The 20,587-nt window shown below is 28.6% G+C and overlaps 1 protein-coding gene across 11 annotated transcripts in view; it reads right to left on the minus strand.

Moving 5' to 3' along the window:
- Positions 1–20,587, minus strand: part of LOC119610549 — a 332,175-nt gene that overhangs the window by 215,542 nt on the left and 96,046 nt on the right. The gene's annotated exons all lie outside the window — the stretch shown is intronic.

The following is a 20,587-nucleotide window of genomic DNA, read 5'->3' on the forward strand; positions in this document are numbered from 1 at the left end:
TAACCCTTTTCGACTATGGAGTAAACTATAGGTGTACATTTTTAAAAGAAAAATTTTGTTTTTAAAACTGATAATTTATGTAGTCCATTTTTTCGGACCATTTTCGACATAATATGTCTAAAAATACAAACTTTATATGTTCAAAAAGGGTTAATTCATAAGTTTTTATACCTAATATATATTTTTTTGTTTTATTTATGTTATTCCTCTAATTATATAGAGCATTATTCAAATGGATAGTGTTTTTACGATTTTTTGATCTTCGGGGTTAAATTTTTTCCATGTGTTTTAAAGGGTTAATTTTACTTTTTTTCGCTGCTATTTTAAACATAAGACTTTATACTAAAAATTCAAGTCATCTTTATTAAATATGACCGACAAATACATAATATTTCGATATGGTACACTGAGAATTCCCAAATATAGCAAAATTTGACCTTTGAACTCCACATTTTATGGGTTAAGAATGTCCGAATTGAATAAAACTTGGAATATATATTTTATATTATCTGGTCTATAATACTCTGAAAATACTTTGTTTAAAATGTACAACAGTAAAAAATTAATACGTATTCTCTAATATATTACAAAAAAATGCGATTTTCCCGAAATCCGCCGAGTTCAAATCGCAGGTACAGCTAAACTGTAAGAATTATTGATCTAATTTTTTTACCGTTTTATTCCCTTATCTATTGTCCATAAATCCCCATGAGATCTTCTAAAAATTTTAAAATTTGTTTAACAAAGTTTCAAAAAAACTGAAATTGGAGATTTGAAACGGCCGTTGAAAAATTCAAACTTTTTTAACCATAGCTGAGAACAAGTTTGCGTTATCGTATAAAGACAAAAGCTAACATTCTAGTTATTATAGATATATTTTAAGTAACAAAATGTTTTTTTACAATATTTCCTAAAAAATGTTAATTTTTTTGTCACATTTCGAATTCATGTGCTGTGAGACACGTTAATGGTCTGGGGAATTTGCAATAACTCTGAAAGTTTTCAACCAATGTTTTATATCTTTCCGAAAAGCTTATTATGTGTACATTGCGATTCCATGACAATACATTGTAAAGTTTATTATTAAGTGGCAAAATTTTAGCAAAAACTGAAAAAAATCGATTTTTTCCCCTTGTAAATGCACTTGGAAACTTTAGTGCCGTTGCGGCACCTGTTAACGTTATCCTATCAGCCTAATTTTTTGTATGACATAGTTTTACAACCCATAGAACAATTCTAGAGGGGGGGACGGGCAAAATTCGCAACTTCGTTTTTTTGGAGCACTCTAATGTACATATATATTTATTTGCAAATTAAAAATTAAAATTTTCTGAAAATCATTTGTAATTTCCTCAATTTCATTTGAAAGTTCCCCAAATTCAATTGGAATTTTCTCAATTTCAATTCAAAATTCTCCATTTCAATTGTACTTTTCTAAATTTCAAATGGAAATTCGCATTTTCATTTAGAATATTCTCAATTTGAAACTGAAAACCTCAAATTCAATTGAAATTTTCTCAATATAAAATGGAAATTCTTAATTTTATTTAGAATTCTCTCAATTTAATTTAGAATTACATATTAAAATTTAGAAAATACAAATTAAAGTTCAGAAATTTAAATTAATATTGAGAAAAGCCTATTTAAAAATGATAAATCCAAATTAATATTGAGAAATGTTAAAATTAAATTAAGAAATGCAAATTAATATTGAGAAAAACCAAGTTGAAATTCGAAATTTCAACATTATATTAAGAAATTACAAATTGAAATTGAGAAATTAATAAATGATAATGAGAAATATAAATTTGTATGAAATTATTTGAAAATATTTTTCTTATAAATTTTTTAAATAGGATATGAATTTAATATATTATAAATTTCAATACAAAATTATTATTTCCCAATATTAATTTAGGTTTTCTTAATATCATGTTGTATTTTATCAATTTCAATTTGTATTGTCTCAATATTAATTTCTGTTTCTCAATATCAATTGGTCTTTTCTCAATATTAAGTTGGAATTTTAAATTTCAATTTGTTTTTTCTTAATATCAATTTTGATTCCTAAATTTAATTTTGTTATGTCTCAATATAAAATTGGATTTCTGAAATTCAATTTGGTTTTTCACAATATAAATTTGGATTTTTTCAATTTAAACTTAAAATGGTGTAGTGACTAGACTATAGAATAGACTAGACTATAAACTAGAGGGGCATTTCAAAAATTTTCGAGCAGGTTTTGTACTTTACCCTCTCCGATTTCGATGAAATTGGGTACACACATTCTTCATGTAAATACGGAATTTGAAATTCTCCAAAATTTTTATCTTATATATTGTTGAGTACACAATAAGCAATCTTATGTGAAGGAATAAAGAAAATGGAAGGTACATTTTTTGAGATATCCTTGACTAAAGGACGTTGTTTGATGTCATCATCCTCACGTTAAAAATTTAGTATTTTAAATAAAATATTGGGGACTAAACGATTAAAATCGGATAAATAATTAAGAAAATATACGTCAAATTTAATACTCGTTGAAAAAAAATCAAAATCCTACTTTTTTGTTCGAAAATTTGTGAAATTACAACAAAAATAACAATTATCTTTAATTTACGCAATTGCTTAAATTTCTATTAAATGTCACAACTACTTTGTCTCAGATATTTATTTTATAAAAAATAAAATAAAACCAGTCATTTTAGCGACTATTTACATTTTTGTATGAGGTGATAACACTCTTTTTCAGAAAATAAACAAAGAACAGCTGTTATTTGACGCTGTTTGATCTTACATTTGGTTTGCAAGATCAAATAATTATTTTGCCAAAATGATGTGAATTATTTGACTTTTGGTGTTCACATTGATGAAACAATGAAAAAATATTTATTTGCCAGCAAATCAATTTGTTTTATTAACATGCCGTTTATTAACATTTAATATTTTTTATGTTCAGATTCGACAAACAAAGTTTTTTCAATCGTGTTATATATTAATATTATACACTTTTATTATATAAATTTAATTTTAAACCTAATAAAAATAGTTAAAATTAAAACAAATTTGTAAATTGGTTTTTTCTTGCATTAAATTATACGCTATACTGTGGCTGTAAAACATGTGTATGTTTGAATCAAATTATTTTTGCACTGTTTGATAAAACAATACCATCAAATATTTGTTCAAGTCTGAACATGAAATAAATATTGCGTTTGTTTGACGCAACTTCAAAAATATTTTATTACAAATATTTGGACCAAATATTTTTCAGGGGTGAACGTAGCTTTAGTTTCAAATACAGAGTCATGTGTCTTTATTCATAAATTTGAATGTGATATATTTGTGGACCCTGTAACAATAACAAATATGGGCCGATTTTGATGAAATAATTTTGTTTTATTGTATATGACTGAGGGCCATTATTGCAACTTGCCTTTAATGTTCGTAATAATAAAAGGTAACATTAATTAAAGTGAGGAATAAACTGAACTTTAAATATTTTCATTATTACAACATAATTTTTTATTATAAAAAACCGTAGCATACTTTTAGCCGTTAATAATATTTTTCATATGAAAAATTACATTGAATTTATTTTTCATTCATATTAAAAAAACAAATCCTAAAGCTTACGTTAAACGATAAAGGTAAGGTGATCTTCCCGTTAGCCTATCGGACACTTTTAGCTAAAGTTGACTTGTAATAACGAAAAACACATTATCTGTATGATAACTTCCTAACTTTAGTTATTGGCAAGTTATAATAATGGGCCTTAGTAAAGTAAAATTATGCTGATTATAATAATTTTATTCTCATACAAACAAAAATATTTAAGTTTAAATTTAAAAATTTTAATTTTTGACCATGACTTAGCAATCCTTTTTTGCAAAAAAGTTCCCTACTTACGAAAGCAAAAACAATTTCTTTAATGCTGATCGATTTTATACACCTTAATAAATAATATATAAAAAGTTTTGTTCAATTATCTTTCCTGGTCACTGAGTAATAGCTTCTTGAAGTCAACATTTTACAAAGTCAAATTGCTAAAATTTCATGGTTTATAATTAAAAACTATTTAATTTATATATACAGACGTTTTATTAAATCAGTTTTAATAATTATCTGAATTATACACTAGAAATGTATAAAAAGATGAAATAGCCATATAAATTGTATGACATACCCGGGTATGTTGGGTATTGATGTACGTAATTTTGCTCGGGTATAGACAAGACGGTTAAAAAATATCAGTTTTATAAAATTTTAATTTATTTAATTTTCCCGTCTTTAGCAATAGCAAAACATAATGAACAACAACGCTAAACGAAATCAACACACAAAAAAACAAGATACACAAGGCAGGAAAACCAGCAGGCATCCAAACATACGAAACGAAATACACAAAAAACAAAAACAAAATACACAACGCAATGAAACCAACAGACATCCAAACATACGAAACCGAATACACCAAGAAACAACAAGTAAGAAAGTATAGTCGGGCGTGGCCGACCATATGACACCCTACACCAGTTATGAATATTAAATGTGATCTTTTTTTCATAATAAAGCATTTATCTGGAATATTACCTTGATTCCGATTTATTTAAGCAATTTATTGACGAAAAACTAATTTTCTGAAAGAGGCTTTATATGGGGGATAGGAGCAAATGTGAACCGATCCCGATAAAATGCGCTGGATAGATTTATATTTATATAATATTTGTCTGTGATAAATTTCATTGCAATAACAGTGTTAATAAGTGAATTGCGGATATTGAAGTCATTTTCCGAAGGGGGGCTTTGTATGGGGGCTAGGGTCAAATGAAGTCCGATCTTTCGAAATTCGGCAAGGTCATCAAGGCTTGTATAAAACTTAGATGTGCGAACTTTTATCGAGATACATTTATATTATACAGAATTATGAGCTCAGAAGCCCTTTTCGTTGGGTTCAGTTGTATGGGGGCTAGGCTAGGTGAAATAATGGACCGATTTTAACCATTTTTAATAAGCTTCGTCCTTGGCCAAATTTCATCATATTATCTTGAAAATTGCGACCTGTACTAAATCAACTCAGAAAGTGATTCTGAGTCGATCGGTATACTTAAAGGTGGGTATAGTACTAATATTTTAGTGCCTTACAAACATCAGCACAAACGCACAATACCCTTCCCACTATAGTGGTGTAGGGTATAAAAACAATATACGCAAGGCAATGAAACACACAGCCATCCAAACATACGAAACTGAATACACCAAGAAACAAAAACAACATGCAAATGGCAATGAAACACACAGCCATCCAAACATACGAAACTGAATATACCAAGAAACATAAACAACATGCAAATGGCAATGAAACACACAGCCATCCAAACATACGAAACGAAATAATCAAAAAAACAAAATACACAACGCAATGAATAAGCAGTGTTGTTGTTGCTTATTTTTTATGAAATTTTCAGATTTTGTCTGGGATTTTTGTTTATATCTCCGTTGTTTATAGACGGATTTTGCTGATTTTAAATAGGAAACTTCTCGAAAGCATGTCTGATAGAATTATTGAAGATTTGGATCCCGAAGATATCTGAAGAGAAGAGAAAAGAGTTGTAAAAAACTATAAATCGCATAATATCAAAAATTCAAACAAAATTTATGAAAAAACGAAACAAAAACATTGTCTTGTTAATAGAAAAACTACCAGCCGGTGTATAGTTATATTACACGCACATAATTTCCTTAAAAATAATATAGTTTTTACAAAAAAAATATTTCTTCTAGAAAATACGACAAGTGAAATTAAGGATGCGCAATAAATTACTAAGAGCACTTTGGCACGTGCGATACGAGCCATGCATAGTGTCGCTTGTTGGCAAGAAAGGGAAGTAGCAAAAGACGCACGAATTGTAATTTGAGGGGTTTTTTTTCCTATCTCTTTTGTTACGCGTTCGTATTTTTGGCAATTGCTTTATTATACCCTACACCACTATAGTGGGAAGGGTATTATGCGTTTGTGCTGATGTTTGTAACGCATTAAAATATTAGTACTATACCCACCTTAAAGTATACCGATCGACTCAGAATCACTTTCTGAGTCGATTTAACGATGTCCGTCCGTCCGTGTGTCCATGTAAACGTTGTTATCAAAGTACAGGTCGCAATTTTCAAGATAATTTGATGAAATTTGGAATACACGTTTGTTTTGACCCAAGGACGAAGCCTATTGATAATGGTTAAAATCGGTTCAATATTTCACCTAGCCCCCATACAACTGAACCCCCCGAAAAGGGCTTTTGAGCTCATAATTATGTATAATATAAATGTATCTCAATGAAAGTTCGCACAACTAAGTTTTATACAAGCCTTTATGTCCTTGCCGAATTTCGAAATGATCGGACTTCATTTGACCCTAGCCCCCACACAAAGCCCCCTTCAGAAAGTGACTTAAGTATCCACATTTGCTCCTATCCCCCATATAAAGCCTCTTTTAGAAACTACGTTTTTCGCCAATAAATTACTTTTTTTGGTCATTTATGGACCAATCGTCGTCAAATTTTCTGTGAGCGTTAAGTTCATTTTCTGAAGGGTACCTTAATGGGGGATAGGGTCAATTATGGCCCGATCCTTATAAAATTTTACAATGATATTAAGGTTCCTATAAAATATGCTCATGTCGAATTTCATCGCTATAGATACTTCTTTAAGGCAGTTATGAGCGTTAAAGTCTTTTTCTGAAGGGGACCTTATATGGGGTAGGGTCAATTATGGACCGATCCTTATAAAATTTTACAGAGCGATTAAGGTTTCTATAAGATATGTTCATGTCGAATTTCATCGCTATAGAAGCTTCTTTTAGTAATTATGAGCGTTAAAGTCATTTTCTGAAGGGGAGCTTATATGGGGCTAGGCGAATTCTTGGACCGATATTGCCCATTTTCAATACCAAACGAACCGCGTCAATATAAAATGTCTGTGCAAAATTTCAGCCCGCTAGCTACTTCCATTTTGACTCTATCGTGTTTTCAACAGACAGACAGACGGACGGACATAGCTTGATCGTCTTAGAATTTAATAAGGATCCAGAATATACATATATACTTTTATGGGTCTTTCGATGTGTTACAAACGGAATGACAAAAACAATATACCCCCATTCATAACTGGTGTAGGGTATCATATAGTCGGCCAAGCCCGACTATACTTTCTTACTTGTTTTTATTCTGCACTCAAGGAGTGAAGATCGTGTGCGATCACTCTAATGAATGAATCATTGTTGCCACTTGCAATATTTTGAATTTTATTTACATTCCATTTAATCCAAAAACAATAAACATTTTAAATATTTGCTTGTTAAATTTTAGTTATTTTTAGGAAAAATATAAATAATTAAATAAATAACTATAAAACAAGCAATATTTCTCCGCTAAACTCATATTTTTATAATCAATTGTGTGTTATTTCGCCAAATTTGTATAAATATTTTAATATTATTTTAACTAACTTAAATAATTAAATGACATAAAATTTATTGTTAGTTGTTGATTAAAATGAAAATAGTATTATTTTAAATCAAATTATATAATTTATGTTGAAAATAAAATGTTTCTTCCAAAAATTTCGTGTACTATATAATTCGGTATACTATATAATTAAAAGACCATATTATAGTAATCCAAATGGCTACGTGGATCATGTTATAATAAAATTTAAACCATATTACGGTGGTTGCGACCATTTTATGATAAAGAAATAAACAAAAATTTTATTACATTACAATTGTGATCAGCATTTTATAATTAATTTAATAACTATAACATGTTTACGTAGGGATAATGTAATGATAACTTATAAGGATCATATTATGTTCCAAATTGGGAAATATTTGACATGATTGCCCTAACCATAAGACCAATCATTAATGATAGTTTCAGATTATGGTTTCCTCCACCATGTTTTTTTCTCTGCGTGTACCGTGAGGGAGATTAATGATATTTCTTTCTTTTTCTGACTCACGCAAAATCAAAAGTTTCCCAAAAAAAGTTTTCTAGTGTAGACGGACACTTACACTATCGGACAAAATAATGTGCAAAAGTGCTCTTTCAGCGAAAAATCGGTTAAATGATTCTTGAATATGGAAAATTTTTTTAAAATCATTTAGTTAATATACAATGCTACAAAAATAACAATAAAACTAAATTATTGTACTTAAAATTTTTCAGTATAACATCTAAAATTAAAGTAAATTCACTTTTTTGTCGGACAAAATAAAGTGTAAATTTTATATTTCATTATTTAAATTTATTGTATATCAATATGTTTTATCCATTTTGGTTCTGATTTGAATATCTGGATCTACTTAAGCCATTTTGGTAAGTTTTTTCCCCATTGTTTTTCGCAATCGCCTTCCCTTCCCCTTGCTTTCCCCATATGATAATTTTCAAAAGAAATCCGTTTTTGATCACTATTTCATCGAAATTTTTTGATCAATTGTGGTCCAAAATTAATCTATTGGATTTAGGGCGGTGCTTTGATCAATTTATTCCAATTTTTCAGAGTTCTTTTTTAACTTAATCAAATGCTTAAGCTTGCCGATATATAAAGTTGCCCAAGTCCATTTCGAAGGCACTGATCTTAAGATTTGAATGTAATATGCTCACATAGTGTTCACTAGAGCTTTTTCATGGGGAATTTCATGTCAAGTGACCCAACTCAAAAAATCGATTTTGACGAAATTTCCTCTATCGGTTAAGAACTGCCAGACTTAGAAGGGGTCAAAGTTGGACATTTTGGTCATACAGGTTTTTATTCAAATGAGTGTAACTTTTCACCTATTGGTCCTAGCAAAAATTGTCCAAAGGAGTTAAGATAGGTATTTCTTCATTCTTTCCAAAAAATGTTTTATTTTTTTTTTTAATATTTTTTTTTTTTAAATGGGCTCTTTTTTCATTTTTTTTTTTTTTTTTTCCTTAAAACAAAGTTTATACAATTTCCTTGAAGGGCTTTATAGTCCCATAATGGGATGCGAGTTGGATATCTATCAAAAAAATTATTTTTTAACTCAAGAATACATTTTTTTCAATATTTTTTAAAAATGGACGTTTTTGTTGTATTTTTTTTTTTTTTTTTTGCTCAAAATAAAGCTTAGGCCATTTCCTTTAAGAGCTTCGTTCGAAGTCAAACTTATGTGGATATTACTACGGATACACGATAATAAAATTTTAGCATAAATCTAATAAATGAGTAAATATTGGGAAAAATGCTTGAAGGAGCGTTTATAAGTTATATAAGTTATAGGCCGAATATAAAACTTTTACTTGTTTTATATATTTTAAATATTTTTAATGCAATTTAAATCGACTTTTAAAAACTCATCAATGACTGTTATTTTGCACTTTTTTCTGAAGGAGTTCTGGCAACACTGCTACCATATATATTTATGCTACATAATATATGGATCTATAGTCTAATTTGTAGTCTAGTCTATAGTCTAGTATGTAGTAAAGGCTAGTCTAGTCTATAGTCTTATCTATACTCTAGTAAATGGTCTTGTTTATAGAAAAAATTATAAATTATTTAATTACTCAATTTATTTAAAAAATTATACATGTATTATATTAATGAAAAAAAAAAACAATTTCTATCCAAATTGTGACCATAACGTAACAGCTTAAAGTTTAAAACAATCTAATTTGATATGTATAATCTGAGTGAATGAAAAGTGACTCCGTTCGGAAGAAACTGTTCCGCCTGTTTCAGTTTCAAGTCACTTTTTTATAACATAAAAGTGCGTAAATGTAGTAATAGTTTTGCCATAAGAATAGGGAAACTGGAAATTATTCTAATTTTACACTATTTTATGTTATACATTTTCTTTATTTCTCTTTTTTCTTACATTATGAATAACTTAAAATTTGTTTTATACTCACTAATCTCTCACTTATGATTATTATATATAACATTTTAAATTAACACAATTTATTACAAAATCAAAATATCGCAATGTATCACACAACTGATCACAATGAAATAAATATATTTACTGAAATGTGCAAACACTTTTTCTTCTGAATTTTGAGAGCAAGAATGATTTTGCATTGAATTATCTTGTAAGTGTATTAAAAAGTGTTCGTTTTTGAAATTTTTATTCTATCTAATTATTATCATTTAAGTTTCCTTTTGGTATATTAAAACGCACTAAAATTTAACAAAATTATGATCAAAATTAGTAAGCAATGTATTTTGTTTTTGTAAATTTTTTAACTTAGCACTGAGAAACATAAAGTTGAGCCTTTTTAGTGACTGTTTAGTTCATGTATCCAAAATTGAACTCAAATTTGCTGGCAGGGACAGCAATCGAAATATATTTTTTGCCATAGCAACGCACACAGGCCATCGTTGTGCTGCTAATTTTTTCCTAGCTGCAGTATATTGTTTTGGTTCTACTACTGACAGTAGCAAAATGAGCAACTGTCAGTTGCAATTTATTGGTATGTATGTATACAGTGTAAAAACTTGTTAGTAATCATACTAATACATGCATATATACATACATACATACATACATACATACATACATACATACATACATACATACATACATACATACATACATACATACATACTAGGGTGATCGATTATTCGACATTTTCCAAAAACCGGTTTTCGAATAGTTCGAATAGTTGACATTTCAAAAAAACCGGTTGATATTTTTCAAATTCAGAAAAAACCGGTTAACCGGTTTTTCATAATAAATAAAAAAATATATGTTAATTTGAAGAAATTAATGTTTATGTTTAAATTTGATTAATAAAACATGGCCCGAAATGATTTTTAACAGTTTAACAGATTATAACTTTAGATCTAGTCGTCTGATTTACATTATTTCTTTAATATAAAAAAAATTAGGAAAAAAGTGGACACTTCTGTTAAACATAAGGTACTATGTAATCCTAGCTTATTCTAAAGCCCTTTTAGGAAATTTTCATAGGCATTCCAACACTTCCATAATATTTCAGCGGTAAATTAATTATTGTAATTGGAATATAATCTTAAGATTAATAAAATTTTATTAAACAGTTATCAATTTTACAAATAAAATTTTTTAATTAATTAGGAAAATCAAAAAAGTTTAACCAATGGTGCTTTAGAAAAATATATCCTAGTTCCTGGACTCGAATATTTTTAAAATTTTAAACGGGCTTATTTACTTCAAAATTTCATTTAAATAATCTTTGAATACAAAGCAAATAAAAGTATTCGAAACCGGTTTTTAAAAAGAGAAAAAACCGGGTTATTCGATATTCGAAAAATCAACATTTAGAAAAAACCGACACTGGTAAAGCAGAAAAAACCGGTTTTAAAACCGGTTGAAAAATCGAGTCGATCACCCTAATACATACATACATACATACATACATACATACATACATACATACATACATACATACATACATACATACATACATACATACATACATACATACATACATACATACATACATACATACATACATACATACATACATACATACATACATACATACATACATACATACATACATACATACATACATACATACATACATACATACATACATACATACATACATACATACATACATACATACATACATACATACATACATACATAAAATCATTTTACAAAAACACTAAAACGGTTATTTCTCTAAAAATTGTTTGTTTATCAAAAATAGACAGCAAACACAATAACGGAAAATTTATCAACACTGTAGAATAACAAATATGTGCAATACAACGTACCAAAGAGAAGCGTGAAAACATTGACTTAATTTCTGGTTATTATAAAAACAAACAAAGTAAAAAGGCACAGCAAATCACAAAAAAGTCCTGAAACATGCATTGAATATAAAATATAAGCAGCCGCCATATTGTAAAAATAGGATAAATTGCAACTGGCACACAATGCCACAGTGGGGCAGAATGGAAATTTTTTGGAAATAAATCTGGCATTTCTAAACGGCTAATCCGATCGGGATAAAATTTGGCGTGAGCGTAGCCAAGGAGTATTCGAGTTTAAGTTTTGAAGATGAACCCTGCAGATGCCCCAGGGACGGCGCTGTGGCGGCTCAAAGTAGGGTACCTACGACATGTAAAATTTTTAAACTCGTGCCATTTTTTTGTTTTTCACCCAAATACAAAGATTTTTATATTTTGTGAAAGCGCTCGACGAGATCTTGAAAAAACATGCTTGGACATACTACTTATCTCTTATAATATCCGAGTTATAGGCATTTAAAATACAAAATTTACCATACCTTGGTCCGCCTTTTTTTGAATACCGGGCGTAATTTTGGACCAAATCGACTCAATTTTTCCTTGTTAGTTAGACAACAAAATTTCCAATAATATACAAAAAATTTCAGATCAATATCATTTACAGATCCAAAAATATACGTTTTTTAATTTAAAAATTCAAAAAATTTTAGATTTTTGCCGTTTTTTGCCAAAAATGTGTCTTAACTCTTTTATTAATAAAATAAAATTTTCTTTAAGAACATATAACAATTTTATAGTTTTCTAAAAGGTATCTTTACGCAGAACGCTTTGGCGTAAAAAACTTGTCCTATTTTTTGAAAATGTTGCCACTGCGTCCTTCCGAATATGACCTATTTTTAATCAAAACTTCAACTTTGGGCGACATGTTCTAAAATCCCAAAGCTGGGATCAGAAAACTGAAAGCAGTTTTGGAAACCTCAATATGTTTTCTATTTACTCCAAAAGTATTTCCCAGAAATGTGGACCCTACGGGCAAAATAGTAAAAAATCCCATTTTTGGGATTTTCATTCCTATTTTTGGGAATTGCGGGATGCCCTTTGACCTTTTCAATTTTTTTTTTTGCATTTTCTTATTTGAAATGACAAATTTAACAAGCGTTATTTGAGTTTTGTTCATAAATAAAGATTTTGTCATATATTACATATTTGTTTAATTTCTAAAACTATGATTTATATCAAAATTTTAATAGGGTCGCAGATAGCTACGACAATTTAGTCCATATTTATCCCTTAATATCATGTTTTAGTTAGATATGGAAATTCTCGACCCTTTACAAAAAATTTCAAGCCAATATCTCAATTACATTCAAAAATATGTTCATTTAAACTTGTGTCCTTTAATTTGATCTTTTTCATATTTTAGTATTAAGTATGACAGAACATACATTTGGTGTTGAATAAAATATTTGGACAATTTTTAAAAATTATTTAGTTAATTATTTTATTAAAGACTACAACATTGTATATACAATAAAGAAATTATAATTTTATTATGAGCCACGCACAACAACACCTAAATCACCCCACACAAACCACCTTTCCCGCCCACCGAAATATAAAACACAATTTAATTTTTTTATTTGAACTGTTTATCTTAAACATAATACAATTAATTCTTACAACCTACTTATATAGTTAATTCCTAACACTACTTATTTTCTATAAAATAATCTGTCATATCGGTATACATATCCAGAAGGTAATATAAGTCCTTTAAATCTTCCTTGTTTTGAGATGATAGAGTTTCATAACAAATCCATCTTTTTCGCATAGTTGAAAGAACAGGATCAGAAGATAGAAGTAAACTATTAAAAATATCTTCATTCTGTGATTGCCTGGAGCATTTTCTTGAGCTGAGTAGTTGAACATGCTTAAAATCTCGATTCCTCGCTTCCTGGGCTTCTTCTGTTAACTCTCCAAGTGGAAGAATATTCGATTCAATTATTATTTGACCATGACACAATACTTTGTGTACTGTTGGTGTTAGTTCCCTCCATGGATACAGAGATACAAGTAATTTAGAAATTTCAGATGTATATTCCCCAAATCGATTTCCATTAATTTTATGTTTACTATTCAGTGCCATTAAAATAGTGTTAACTCTTCGAAGCAACTCCTTGTCGATTCCAGTTATTTTTGAAGTAATTTCAAAATCACGAAAAAACCTTCTCGCCGTATTACCGTCATTTGTACTACCGCAACTTGGAAGTGGTTTGTCGATGTTTAATCCCATCTGAACTTTAAATTCTTCTTGGATTCTGCTTTTTCCGCAGCTCTCAGTTCTTTCAATTCTTCATTATTTTTTGTTGATTTAGTAAGATTCTCTGGCACACTTCTATATTTGAGGTCGTATGCTATGTGTAAAAAGTAATCCAAAAATCGTATTCTGGCATGAAGTGGTGAAATTCCGAAAGACAGGACTTCTTCATTAATACTTCTGCTTTTGTTTATATTTGAGAATTGCGACTTTTTCTCATTACATATTGAGCATCTCCAAAAGGAAGAAGTTTCTGTTATGGCATTGCTGACCTTTCCATCAATCATTGTTAAGCTTAGCTGATATGATACGTTAATAGAGAATTCCTTTATTTTTATGCAAATGGGCTCCAGTGCATTTATTTCATCTTTTAAATATTCCACTAAATCTTTTGTTGTTTTCTTTGACTCCTTTATATATTCAAATCCAATGGGTCTACAAAATTTTTTTGAACCCGGAGTTGTATTGATCTATATATCTTCAAATGAATTTCCGATGCTTGACGATGATGGATTAAGGGAATATGAACGAATTCGTAATGGCACTAATGATGACATAAATACACTTTTGTAGTCTGATAATGTCCGACTTCCACAAGCTTGTTTGTATTCTGGAAGTGCTGATAAACCGTCACATCCCCACTTACACATTAAGACAACATCACAGTTATGAATTTTCCTTAGTTGGTCTTCTGAAAAGTCTGACACAATTATTGATGCTGTGTTTTCGAGCAAAGATGATATATCATTACAAGCTTCCACATCATTAACAGCAAGAGGTGATGGTAGGATAGTTTGTTTTTCCTGGATCGCCTTGTATGATGGTAATATATTGTGTCCTTTTTCATGCAGAGCTTTCCTTAATATTTGGTACTTATTTCGACTGAGACCCAGTTCCAACATAAGCGCTATTGCTTCCTCTTCAGTAAAATTTGATTGTGATGTTGGAGTTGGTATACTTTCCACAATTCGCTTAAGTCGTTTTGGTGATGCATTAGGAAGAATAGTTGCAATATGTACGATATCCATAGGTTGGTTTTCCTTTTTCAGCATTTCGTTAAATGTATCAGCAATTTCCTCATTTGAGATTGAAAAAAGTTTTTGTGTGACCCTCTTTTTTTTACCTTGAACATAAGTCTTCGTATGACTTGCAAGGCGCTCCTGTTGATGTGTTGTAAGTTGAGATTTCCGTAGTAGTTTCCATCCAACTACAAAATTTTAATCGAAATTTCTTTTGATTTCCATCCACAGACTTACTTTTTACATCAAAAAGTTTTAAAAAGTTTTCAATTTTTGATATGCCTGTTTTGTCTACTTTTCTACTATATGTAGTTTTTATATAATTTGAAATGTCTTCAATTCTTTCTGGCCCTTTTGAAGATACACTCCATAAAACGGAACACAACTCTTCGTACTTTAATGTAATCTTCATTGTAGATTTATTAAATATGGTACTTAAAATCTAAGAAGTTTACTTATATACCAATTCTTGTCATTTCCGATATAGGTATTCCAAAGTTTTTACTGTAACCTGTAATTCAGTCATTGATATTTCTTATTAGTGAATGAATCGAAATTATCATTACCTGTATATTTTTACCTACATGATCATAAACGAAACCGAGCGAAATGATCTGTCGAAAAAATTTAGGTAACAAATAGTTATAAATTTTTTAAAATTTAAGCATAATAGGACCTTTCAATTATAAGGATAAGCAAACAAATAGAAAATAGGTAAATATAAGATTTAAATATGTTCTGTCATATTTAATACTAAAATATGAAAAAGATGAAATTAAAGGACACAGGTTTAAATGAACATATTTTTGAATGTAATTGAGATATTGGCTTGAAATTTTTTGTAAAGGGTTGAGAATTTCCATATCTAACTAAAAAAAGATATTAAGGGATAAATATGGACTAAATTGTTGTAGCTATCTGCGACCCTATTAAAATTTTGATATAAATCATAGTTTTAGAAATTAAACAAATATGTAATATATGACAAAATCTTTATTTATGAACAAAACTCAATGAAATTTTCAACGCTTGTTAAATTTGTCATTTCAAATTGCATCCCGCAATTCCCAAAAATAGGAATGAAAATCCCAAAAATGGGATTTTTTACTTTTTTGCCCATAGGGTCCACATTTCTTTCAGGGCTGGGAAAATACTTTTGGAGTAAATAGAAAACATATTGAGGTTTCCAAAATAGTTATTTTATTTTTCTGCCTTTTTAATCCTTAAAGTCAGTTCCTGGACCAAAAAGTCCCTTAAAAGTTTAGAAATTGAAAATAAGCTTAAATAAGGATATTTTGACTAATTTGTAGAAAAATTTAAAAAACATTTTTTGAGAAATAATCAATGGTAGGGAACTAAGGACACTTTCAAATGATTTGTTTTATTTTTTCCATGTGCAGTATATTTAAAGAACTGGTCAGTTTAAATTACGTCACAACGTACTTGGTGTGAAGAGGCAAAAGTCTTCGGGGCATTTTATTAATTTCAAAAATACGTACCGTATAGAATTTCAAGCGATTTTTTTGCTGTTTGAAAAAGTACATGCAATTGAAAAAACTCTGAAACGATTATGAGAAATTCTGCACAAAATCATGAAAAATTTGTGCTCATTGATTTCAAATTCCTTTAAAAAGAACAAAATTACGTTTTTTTTTTCTGCCCTAGGAAAATATGAAGAATCTTTGAATATTGACAGAGAAAACAAAACTACTTTTAATTTGACAAACAATTTTGAGTTGTTCATTAAAGAGTAAAACCATTTATAAAAAAGTATGTTCAAAAATATTATTTTTATTTATTAGCTTTTATGCATCCACACTAAAGTTTTGGATGGATTTAGACACCACTTATTAAATCCGAAGAAATAAAGGTTTAAAGATCTAATATCGGTAGATATACAAAAAAGTCACCCAAATAGTTTTACTTATTAAAATGTCCACATCTTCCTCTAATTAAAAAGTTTCGGAATTTGGTAATGGTAAATGGAAAATGTGTGCTGGAATTATTCAAAATCATTATTTAATTTGAATAGCTTGGAATAAATACGGTTCTACATACAGTGCAGAATTTTTGGTGGATAATTTTCTAAAAGTATAAAAAGATATTGAAAGATGAATTCATCTATATTTTATATGAACAATGCTTTATAAGGCGCAATTTACATGAAGACTTTTCAGACGTCTGTTTTTTCCAATTCTCTTTTGAGAATCTTCCAAAAAATCATGAACATTTATACGGTGATTTTTTACATGCAACTATGCATGTCTTTTTTTGATGTTTAATTGTATAATCCTTTTTAATTACTTATTCGTAATAAAAATAAAATGAAATTTTTAACATAAAAACCATTTAATTTGATTTAAAAAAATTTAATTACACGCTATAGTATTTTTTTAATGCAAATTTTAATGTTTTCATGTAAAAAAAAGACATAATTATTTTTTTACATGAGCATAATATCAACAGTACGAATGAGTTTAAAGAGGAATGTCAAAAACAATCATGAAAATCCCAAATCATGTTTGTTTTCTTACCCCCCATTCTTCTCTACCCCGCTCACCACCAATCATCGACAAACATGAAAACAGACGTCTGGGCAAACATGAAAAAAAATCATCGTGTAAATTGGGTGTATGCATCGTTTCAGAGGTATACCTATATAAGATTTGCAAAAGTGCTGTCTTTCAGGACACTATAATGAGTAGTCAAATACATATGATGGTTTTTCAGATTTGAGATGCATTTAAAAAATGGCAACCGAATTTATATCAAGATAATTTTTTTGATGGTTTTTTAACTTATTGCAGATTTTTATTGTTATCTCGATTTAACAATAAATTTAAATTTTATATTTTTGTATGAAAAATATGAGTGATTACGGATCTTTATTTTTTCTCGAATTGAAATTTATTTAAAGTAAATTTTTAAAGAGTTTTATAAATAGAAATTTTAAGGGGAGATATAAATGATTTTCTAGATGGATTTGTAGATTTAAATTTAAAACTCGAATTTTTGTGAAAAATTTAATATGAATATATTATTTGCCCTATTTTAGAAACGGTTTTTGTTCAGTACTGCATACAAAAGTGACATCGTAGACATTCATTAAAGATCTAATATAGTTATAGTTTTTTGTTCAGCACTGCATACAAAAGTGGCATGGTAGACATTCATTCAAGATCTAATATAGTTTATAGTTTTCCCGATCGCAGGAAACTACATCCAATTCTCTTTTAAACTTGTTATTTTCTGAGGATATACAGCAAATTAAAGGTTTTGAAATAAAAATAGTTTACCGGTAGAAAATATAAGTGATGGGAGTAATATATACATATCTACAACAATATAACTTTGATAAAAATTTCCGATTCTGTTTTAAAATAGTTTTTTTTTTTTGAGGATATGCAGCGGATTACAGGTTTTGAAATAAGAATAGTTTTCGCGTGGAAAATATAAGTGATGGGGTATACGAATCCACAACCGATTACAGATTTTTATTTTACCTAATCGTAAAGTAAGTTAAGGACCAACAAATATTTTAAAGTTTTCAAATAAAAATAAATTTTTGATTAAAATTTTAACTACCTAAATAATAATTCTCATATATATATAATTCTCATATACTATCATGAGCCTTATAAATGTAACAAAAAATGGACGGAAAAAGGTCATTACATTTCATTAAGATCACAACAGTCCCGAAATTAGTGGTATAGGTGTATTTATTCGGATTTAATGTATTAAACAATCTCTTCCTCAAACTAACCTAACCTTCCACGATAGAACTGTTGTCATGCAAAATTTCATGAAGCATAAAATCCAGATCAAAAAGTTGATTCTAAAAATACACTGTCTGTTGCCAAATTTCTTGAAAATCGGTTCATGTTTTTTTATATTTAGCCTAGAAATTTGGTGTTATAGCTGTTATTCAAAAAGTGAACATAAAAATGTGCATAGCATCCAATCAATACAATATAGAGTTTTTTTAACTTCTGAGGTTAGACCTATTAAATGCCAAATTTTATGTAAATAAGTTTATTAGTTATGTAGTGAAAGAGTAAAAAAGTCTTATATTTATTATTATATATTATAGGTTTTGAAGATGTAATGTGTCGTACTGTTCATTCCACAACATTCATTATAACAGATTTCATGAAAATCGGATCAGTAGTTTTTTGTATGCCTGAACGTAAATTTGGTTTAATAATTGTTTTACAAAAAGTTGGTGTAAAAGGGGCGTAGCGTCCGATCCAGATCCTGAGATCGGTATACCAAATTTCATGTAAATCGGTTTAGTAGTTTTTCCGTGAAAGCGTAACAAACAAACACACAAACAGTCTGTTTTATATATATATATATATAAATATATATATATATATATATATATATATATATATATGTATATATATATATATATATATATATATATATATATATATATATATATATATATATATATATATATATATATATATATATATATATATATATATATATGATTATGTATTATAGGTTTTGAAGATGTTATTGTTCGTACTGTTCATTCCACAAGATTCATTATAACAGATTTCTTGAAAATCGGATCAGCAGTTTTTTGTATGCCTGAACGTAAATTTGGTTTAATAATTGTTTTAAAAAAAGTTGGTGTAAAAAGTGGCGTGGCGTCCGATCTTTCCAATCTTATACCTATCGGTATGCAAAATTTCAGGTTAATCGATTTAGTAGTTTTGGCATATTGTGATTGCAAAATTGGTGTAATAATAGTTTTACAAAGAGTGGGCGTAAAAAGGGGCGTGGCATCCGATCAAGATCTTATATAGCCTATTGTTCGTCTTGGGGTTAGACCTATTAGCGGTCCAAATTTCATATAAATCGGTTCAGTAGTTTTTGACAACCTAAGACTTAAACCGCATTATAAGTTTTTAAGAATCTGGAAGTTTATTTTTTTATTTTCGCGCCACTAAATTGTAAATTTCTCCCACAGTGTGTCAGTTGCAATAGTAGTTCGACTGTTATGTGCGTGTGCTGCTAAAACAGAAAAATATATTTTGATTGTCTTGAAATATTTTGCGTCTGCTAAATGAAATTGCAAACAGAACAAATATTTCTAGTAGTAAAGTGATGGAAAATTTTCAAAGTTTTATATTTATTGCATAGTCGTACAAAAGAAATCTTGTGCTATTGCTGCATATTTAAACGCTGGTTTTTCGCTACATTGACTATACTAAATATCTACAACATGACAGTGCAGGTCCACCATCTCTGTCTCTTTTCCACTTGCACAAGGTATTGAAATGTAATTTTTTGTGGTAAATTTTTGATGAAAAACAATATTAAATGAAATTTTAGAATAAATAGAAGTTATTATTCAATGATATTACTTTTTAATAAATGTAAACACATATATTTTTGGCTTTTGGTTTGTTTGCGCAGTTCTTGTTATGTTCCTCTTTGCCTGCAAACAAAATCTTGTTTTTTTTCTGTTTTATCC

Source organism: Lucilia sericata, unplaced genomic scaffold (genome assembly GCF_015586225.1).
Source record: "Lucilia sericata isolate MDLA Ls3-8-SP2 unplaced genomic scaffold, ASM1558622v1 Contig000028F_arrow, whole genome shotgun sequence".
In the NCBI taxonomy this organism is placed as follows: Eukaryota; Metazoa; Arthropoda; class Insecta; order Diptera; family Calliphoridae; genus Lucilia; species Lucilia sericata.